The 7,237-nt window shown below is 37.9% G+C and overlaps 1 pseudogene; it reads left to right on the top strand.

Moving 5' to 3' along the window:
* Positions 1–2,943: 2,943 nt before the first annotated feature.
* Positions 2,944–3,060, top strand: LOC135733677 (5S ribosomal RNA; annotated as a pseudogene).
* Positions 3,061–7,237: the final 4,177 nt, after the last annotated feature.

Below are 7,237 nucleotides of genomic sequence, written 5' to 3'. Positions count from 1 at the left end.
ACCTATTGTGCGATTCACATTTTTACATTTCCTTTGGGGTGTGTGTTAACAATATGCAAAAGGTACAAACCCCAAAGTAAACGATGACGCGAGTTATCTTCTCCACTGTAAATCTTTTTTCTTGTACTACAACAAACACATGGATTGGCAACAGTTTACTTCCTGGGATTGGTGATGTAGTAAAGACCGAGATTATCATTATTCCTCCCGATTCGACTCACAGCCTGTAAGTTAACTCCTGTTAGCATTGCATTGTGCTCAAATCTTTCAAACATGGAAAGGAGCGTCACATTTCCGGCTAACGACAGAGTAATAAGGCCAATCACAATGTACAGATTAGCTGGCCAATCAAGGACACATGGCTTTTTAAATCCGTGCGTTCAGGAAGAAAGGAAAAATCTGAAGCTACAAAAATGAACGGTATGTGGAAAATAATGTGTTTTTTTAACCATAAACCACACAAACATATTGTATTATACCAAATACACAAAATAAAATTCTTTTTTAGCAATGAAATAGATGCTCTTTAAATGGTCCCATGACAGTATCAGATGGTATTGTCATAATATGGGAGATTACCCTGGTTATATACCACGGTAGTAAAATGGTAATAGAAGTTAATGTTATAACCATCATCATAGTGAGCTAAAGACTTTCTGATTTTATCATGGATTTTCCCTGGTATATAAAACTTCTTTAAACTGATAGACTACCCTGATCTTGTTTGTTAAAATTCATATAGAATGTCATTTGTATCAGCGAATTCTGTCGTTCTCTTATCTTAAAAGACTCTGGCTATTTTGAACTCGGTTTTAAGAGTTTTTTGCTCGGCATTCAGTACTGACCTTTAATACCATGAAGAGGCACAATGAGCACCAAGCCCATCATTATTTCCTATTTTTTACGCAGACGTTCCTGACCAACAATCACTGGAGCCCACAGATTGTAAACGGCACCGACCGCCACAAGCGTCCGCAGAATGTGGCCTCACGGGCGATGTTTGAGACGGCTATACATAGAGCCCCTTCAAAAAAACCTCCATTCCACAGTGGCCGGGTTAGCTGAGGGGGGAGATCGGAGCCATGGTGGGCGCTAGGGTTGCTTTGCTCTGTCAGCTGTTAACCAGCGTAGGGTGATTGAGTTGGCGGAAGAAGCGTATTATGTGACAGCTTGCTGATGAATATTGAATAATGTGTGTAAAGCTACATTAGTGTGGGATTGTGTGGTGACAAGACAAGTGTATGTGTGTGTGTGACATGTATTTGAAAGATGGTTTAGCTATTTTGTATGTTGTGTACGCAATAAGTTGATCACATCAACTGGTGCTTTACACACTATAATTGGATGCTACTTAGAAGTTGTGTTAAACTTTTTTCATTAGTAGTTTTACTACTCTCTGTAAAAAAGACTTGCAAGGGCCTAACTATGTTTCCTAAAGTGCAATGCAACCATGCATTATGTTACACTACTAAGAAAGTTATTGGCCAACTGATCGTTTTTTGTTTTTTTTGGGTAAACTTTAATTTGGATCCCTTATTACCATTTTTAAAATAAATATATCTCTAAGCTGTTAATAGTAATCATTGATGGATTTTAAGTGATGTACAAGGTGTCACATATTTTTCTAACTTTAAAGTTACATGGTAACTTTTTACTAATTCCTGCTTACTTCATCTATAAAGGAGTATATTAAGTTTAATATCACCGTGGTCAAGACACTGATAGATAAAAGAATGACAGCCGTCAGTCAAGCTTTAATAAAGTAAACAATAAAGGGACAATGAGTGACGGAGAGATGGGCTGTTCAGTCACGTCTGGTAGTTTGGTTAATGTCTGAAGTGAGTCCAGCATTTGACAATGTCACGTCTGTATGGGTCAATCATTCATGGATGATGTGGCACTGCATAAGGAGGTTATTAGAAGAAGGTATGGACATGCATCCAAAGAATTACACACATACATGTTAATGGACAGACAGTTCAGACAGTCTTTGCTTGTTTGGGTGTTGGTAGGTATGTGTTAATACTGTAGGAAAATTTCTTAGCATCAATAGAGATGTTCAGTCATGCCATCAGGTTGTTTGTTTTTTTATTTGTTAGTTGCACAAATGTCTAAAGAAATGTCTAGAAAGTACTGTGAATTTGAAAATAAATTTTGTAGCTCATAAGAGTGCCCGAATGTCAGAAAGCATCAGCTATAGACGGAATGGAGGCATTTCACCCTGGGACCCCCTCGAGCAGGCCCATTCCACACACCTGTCACACCCTGGCCGCCTTTGGGCATGAGAGAGGTGGCTGTGATGGCATCCGGAAGGAACCCTAGAAATGCCTTTCCTCTATGCCATGCTCATAATAATCAGTGGTCACCTGCGTTCATATGTAATGCCAACTTCCGAATTACTGGAAAATACTGCAGATTTTGTAAAAGTTCACACCACATGCACTCTCAGGAAATAAAATATATAAAAGTTATCACTTATGTGGTACCAGTATGTATCTCTGAGGTACTAATATGAACCTTTTAGGTACTTTTTGAAAAGGAACTGCCCCAGTGACAACTTTTGTACCTTCTTGTACCTTTTTTCTGAGAGTGTGAAGAATCATACTGAAGAAGTAGGATAAGTTGCTTTAGTGTGTGTGTCTGAAGCGTATGCTGGTGTGCTTGCTCAAGTTTTTGATGGATAAAATCATTACATTTACTCTCATGTTTTTTTCACGTTACAGAGGAGATTAGTTATTCTGGGATTTAGAGAAATGTGGCATGTAATACATTTTTAATTGCAGCAGCTGTTTGGTTACTTATATTGAATATTGTGCTTGACGGGGACAGTGATTCAATCAGACAAATCAAACCCACTGCAAACCTTGTTGTTATTTTTACCACAGATAGCTTTTTACCACACTTATATGTACCTGAATCCCACTTATGTGTCTCTTACTGTATACCAGCAGCCATATCACCCTGTAGCCCAAGACAGCTTGCCCACTGAAGCTAAGCAGGGCTGAGCCTGGTTAGTACTTGGATGGGAGACCACCTGGGAAAACCAGGTTGCTGCTGGTCACTCTAAAAAAACAAACGGTGCTATATAGCACCAAAACAATTGCTTTGGATCGTAACGATAGAAGAACCATTTTAGTGCCATATAGCACCGGTGAAGAACCAGTGAGGCACCAGTGAAGCACCAGTGAAGAACCAGTGTAGAACCATATAGGGGCCATATAGCACCACATATGGTTCTACATAGCACTATATGGTTCTACACAGGTGCTTCACTGGTGCTTCACTGGTTCTTCACCGGTGCTATATGGCACTAAAAATGGTTCTTCTATCGTTACGATCCAAAGCAACTGTTTTGGTGCTATATAGCACCGTTTGTTTTTTAGAGTGTAGAGGTGTTAGTGAGACCAGCAGGGGGTGCTCACCCTGTGGTCTATGTGGGTCCTAATGCCCCAGTATAGTGACGGGGACACTATACTGTCAAAAAGAAGCACCGTCCTTCGGATGAGACGTTAAACCGAGGTCCTGACTCTCTGTGGTCATTAAAAATCCCAGGATGTCCTTCGAAAAAGAGTAGGGGTGTGCCCCGGCATCCTGGCCAAACTTGCCCATTGGCCTACTAATCATCCCTCATACTAATTGGCAATATCACTCGGTCTCCTCTCCACTAATAAGCTGGTGTGTGGTGGGCGTTCTGGCGCAATATGGCTGCCGTCGCATCATCCAGGTGGATGCTGCACATTGGTGGTGGTTGAGGAGATTCCCCCATTCATATGTAAAGCGCTTTGAGCACTGGAAAAGCGCTATATAAATGTAACTAATAATTATTATTATTAATTATATGTGCACCCCCAAATTCCTCATATTAGTAACTTAGTACACAAATTTCAAACAGCACTTCTGCATCCATATAATGACTGTTAGGAAGGTGCATGTATGGCGGTCACTTCAAAGGGACACTTCACTTTTTAAAAAAAATATGCTCATTTTCCAGCTCCCCTAGACTTAAACATTTGATTTTTATCATCTTGGAATTCATTCAGCTGATATCCGGGTCTGGCGGTAACACTTTTAGCGTAGCATAGCATAATCCATTGAATCTGACTAGACCATTAGCATCTCGCTAAAAATAACCAAAGAGTTTCAATATTTTTGGTATTTAAAACTTGACTCTTCTGTAGTTACATTGTGTGCTAAGGCCGACAGAAAATTAAAAGTTGCAATTTTCCAGGCAGATATGTCTAGGAACTATACTCTCATTCTAGCGTAATAATCAAGGACTTTGCTGCCGAAACATGGCTGCAGCAGGTGCAATGATATTACGCAGCGCCTGAAAATAGTCCCCTGCTATTGAAAGAAACCAAGGGGACTATTTTCGGGCAGTGCGTAATATCACTACGCTTGCTGCCGCCATGTTACAGCAGCAAAGTCCTTGATTATTACGCCAGAATGAGAGTATAGTTCCTAGCCATATCCGCCGGTCTTAGTACACAATGTAACTACAGAATAGTCAAGTTTTTAATAGGAAAAATATCGAAACTCTTTGGTAGAATCAATTAATTATGCTAAGCTATGCTAAAAAAGGTACCGCCAGACCTAGAGATCAGCTGAATGGATTCTAAAACTGTAAAAATCAAATGTTTAACTCTAGGGGAGCTGGAAAATGAGCATATTTTCAAAAAAGTAGAGTGTCCCTTTAAAAAACATTTATGATTATGTGATCATACGTGGGTTGTTCTAAACACAACATTCTTATATATAAACATGTTTGTGTTTTTGAGGTCCCATAACTTTGGGAAATATAGGATAAAAGTATTCCTGTGTTTGTCAAAAGCCATTTCTATTTTTGCTGTCAAGCTGATTAGGGGCAGCGATCAAACGGAGACAGTTTTGATTTTCATGCTCGGTTGAGGTAATTGAATGTTTGTTCAGGAGAGCTGATTGCGTTGTGCTCTTGTGAATGTTGTTGTTTGGTGCATTAGTGTCGACGTATGACACTCTGATATGGGCCAGTGACAGATGCCCTGCTTTAGCCTGATCTCCCTTGGGAATTCATCATCATGACAGCTCACATTTCCTCTCATCCGCAATCTCTCACTCAAATAATGAGCCGGGACTCCTTTGAGCTTTTTTGGCACTTATTCTGGCTTTTGTTTTCTCAGATATTGAGATTGTTGACGTGTTTCATAGATAATGTTAATGCTAAACCATATACTGTAGAAGAACACAGGTGACATTCTGTAAACTTTAAAAGAGCAGTTTGGTTTTTAGTTAACTCAATCGAGAAAATTGTCAATATTTATTTATCTGAGAACCAAATCATTGAACAAACAGTTTAATCCAGTGTGTCAACTAAATCAACCTGTTCATTAAAAAGGACAGGATCAGAAGATTGATGTTTGGTCTTATTAATAAATGTGCTATGACAGGGTCTTTGTGGAGATGCCAACCATTTTTGGTTCCAAAAAAACTTTCAATCATAGGTTCTTATAGGTAGGGGGGAGTGGGGCTCTTTTTGGTTTTGGCTCAATCATTAAAAATATTTGAGTTTGATTAATTATATTTTTACACAAGCAACACACACATCTCTGCTACAAATGAACATTTGAAGTTTGTTTCTATTACTTAGCATTCTTGGACAATTACACCAAACTTGACAGAAGTGCAAACGTTACAACTTACCCCATAGGTGGGGTTAATTGTAACAGGCAGGGGGTTAGTTGTAACACTTTCAAGTTTGCAGGCAAATATTATAATTCAATTTTGACTATATACTTGAAGTGGGTATTGTTTATATATCTGTCTATAATAGATAGGTATCTACACTACTCATCCCTCATCTAACCATAGTTCAATTATAAATGGATACAAATGTCTAAAAATGTGAGAAAGCAGCACAATTATGACAATAATTTTTTTTATATTTGACCTAGTCTGTAAAACCGTACTAAAGTCTCAAAATCAAATTCTGAGATAATGAAAATCAAAAGTCTGATTTTAGCCATTCATTTTATTATGATTTTAATTATCTTATTCAATCAATATTAATGCTGCCTTCACGTGCTATCGTAATTATGGTAAATACCAAAATCCCACTTGGGAAATGCATATGAACACCCCTCATGTGGTATTTTCCACTGGGCAACTCGTAAAATATTTTGATGCCCGATTTGCCGAGATGAGATTACCTTTGACCTTTTCAAAATGGCAGAGAGCAGCAGCAACGTCGTGAATGTTTGAATGACAACAAAAGCAATGGTAAATACCAGTTCACAAATGGAAAATGCACTTGAACGCAGCAAACTGGTAAATTGTAGTTCAAAAATGGAAAATGCACTTGAACACAACACGCTGGTAAATACCAGTTCACAAATGGAAAATATCATCTTTCCCATTGCACGTGAAAGCAGCATAAATATATGAACAAAAATACATTTTGACACACAATAAAAAAAAGACAGGCACACTTATTTTGTTGTCAGCCAGCAATCATTAGTGTGTAGCCTTTTTAAAACAATGGCAAGAATTACGCTAACGTTAGCTGTAGCGTTATTGCTGAGGGGTTAGTTGTAAAACAGCGTTACAATGAACCCCGCTGGGTGAAAATATTTTCAAGCCCAACAAAAATGTTGCTAAAAGCTGCAGACATATTTCAAAATGATGTTTAAGTCAACAACACACTGATTAATATGGCATAGCATTGGTTTTGGTATCTTACACACCTAACCGAAACTGAAAAAAACATGTGATGAAAAATTGACTTACATGCCACCAAAACACTCTTTCATCAATAACTCTATGGAAAAACATTTTACATTTCCATAAATTTGCGGGAGACCGTATTTTTTTTTTTTTTAGAAGTAATGGTTCCCAAGTTCAACTCACAGACTATAATAATGCTGGGTTATTTTCAAAAAAGTCGGGTCAAAAAAGTAAGAACCCATTATTGGGTTAAATATAAACATTTTCTGGGTTTAGCTAAACAGCTGGGTTCTTCCTTTTTTGACCCAACGGTTGGTTAAAATAACCCAACATTTTTTTAGAGAGATTATGGTTTGTGTAGGTCTAAAAATATAAAAACAGTAGCATTTTGAACACATTTATTTCTAATTTTGGTTTGAATAAAAACCACATACAGTATATATTTGTAAGACACTCATTTTCATGTTTGGATGAACTATTAATTTAATTTGAGTTATGGTTGAAGTGTTATTTAAACACTTAACCATAATGAAGACTC

The sequence above is a fragment of the Paramisgurnus dabryanus genome, chromosome 15 (genome assembly GCF_030506205.2).
Source record: "Paramisgurnus dabryanus chromosome 15, PD_genome_1.1, whole genome shotgun sequence".
NCBI classification, from domain to species: Eukaryota; Metazoa; Chordata; class Actinopteri; order Cypriniformes; family Cobitidae; genus Paramisgurnus; species Paramisgurnus dabryanus.
The sequence above is the reverse complement of the archived record's forward strand: the minus strand, read 5'-3'. Positions and strand labels throughout refer to the sequence as shown.